This window comes from Arachis hypogaea, chromosome 8 (genome assembly GCF_003086295.3).
Source record: "Arachis hypogaea cultivar Tifrunner chromosome 8, arahy.Tifrunner.gnm2.J5K5, whole genome shotgun sequence".
Classification (NCBI taxonomy): domain Eukaryota; kingdom Viridiplantae; phylum Streptophyta; class Magnoliopsida; order Fabales; family Fabaceae; genus Arachis; species Arachis hypogaea.
Genome location: NC_092043.1, coordinates 22,073,188 through 22,074,714, shown reverse-complemented (window position 1 = coordinate 22,074,714; position 1,527 = coordinate 22,073,188). Strand labels below are relative to the sequence as shown.

The 1,527-nt window shown below is 41.2% G+C and overlaps 1 non-coding gene across 1 annotated transcript; it reads right to left on the bottom strand.

Annotated features, from left to right (window-relative positions):
- Positions 1-416: 416 nt before the first annotated feature.
- On the bottom strand, positions 417-520 carry LOC112708640 (small nucleolar RNA R71). Its single transcript, XR_003156485.1, has one exon. It is a non-coding gene; the product is annotated as a small nucleolar RNA R71 (small nucleolar RNA).
- Between the last annotated feature and the right edge of the window lie 1,007 nt (positions 521-1,527).

Sequence of the window (1,527 nt, the reverse complement as noted above, 5' to 3'; positions counted from 1 at the left end):
AACAAGAGAAGGACATGGCAGCCGAAAATAATAATAATAATAATGCAAGGAGAATGCTTGGTGACTTCACAAAACCAACATCCAAGTTTGATGGAAGAAGCATCTCCATTCCTGCCATTGGAGCCAATAACTTTGAGCTTAAGCCTCAACTAGTTGCATTAATGCAACAAAACTGCAAGTTTTATGGACTTCCATCTGAAGATCCTTATCAGTTTTTAACTGAGTTCTTGCAGATCTGTGAGACTGTAAAGACGAATGGAGTTGATCCTGAAGTCTACAGACTCATGCTTTTCCCTTTTGCTGTAAGAGACAGAGCTAGAATATGGTTGGATTCACAACCTAAGGATAGCCTGGACTCCTAGGATAAGCTGGTCACTGCTTTCTTAGATAAATTCTTTCCTCCTCAAAAGCTGAGCAAGCTGAGAGTGGATGTTCAAACCTTCAAACAAAAAGATGGTGAATCCCTCTATGAAGCATGGGAAAGATACAAGCAGCTGACCAAAAGATGCCCATCTGACATGTTTTCAAAATGGACCCTATTAGATATATTCTATTATGGTCTCTCTGAATTTTCGAAAATGTCATTGGACCATTCTGCAGGTGGATCTATTCACCTGAAGAAAATGCCTGAAGAGGCTCAAGAACTCATTGACATGGTTGCAAACAATCAGTTCATGTACACCTCTGAGAGGAATTCCGTGAATAATGGGATACCTCAGAAGAAAGGAGTTCTTGAAATTGATGCTCTGAATGCCATATTGGCTCAGAACAAAATGTTGACTCAACAGGTCAACATGATCTCTCAAAATCTGAATGGGCTGCAACATGCATCCAACAGTACTAGAGAGGCAGCTTCTGAAGAAGCTTATGATCCTGAAAACCCTGCCATGGCAGAGGTTAATTACATGGGTGAACCATATGGAAACACCTATAACCCATCATGGAGAAATCATCCAAATTTCTCCTGGAAGGATCAACAGAAGCCTCAACAAGGCTTTAACAATGGTGGACGCAATAGGCTGAGCAATAGTAAGCCATATCCATCATCTTCTCAGCAACAGACAGAGAATTTAGAACAAAACACTTCTAATTTAACCAATATTATCTCTGATCTGTCAAAGGCCACTTTCAGTTTCATGAATGAAACAAGATCCTCCATTAGAAATTTGGAGGCACAAGTGGGCCAGCTGAGTAAGAAAGTTATTGAAACTCCTCCCAGTATTCTCCCAAGCAATACAGAAGAGAATCCAAAAGGAGAGTGCAAGGCCATTGATTTAGTCAAAGTGGCCGAATGCACTAGGGAGGAGGAGGACGAAAATCCTAGTGAGGAAGACCTCCTAGGACGTCCTTCAAGCAAGAAGGAGTTTCCTAACAAGGATCCAGAGGAATCTGAGGCTCATATAGAGACCATAGAGATTCCATTAAATCTCCTTCTGCCATTCATGAGCTCTGAAGACTATTCTTCCTCTGAAGAGGATGAAGATGTGACTGGAGAGCAAGTTGCTCAATATTTAGGAGCTATCATGA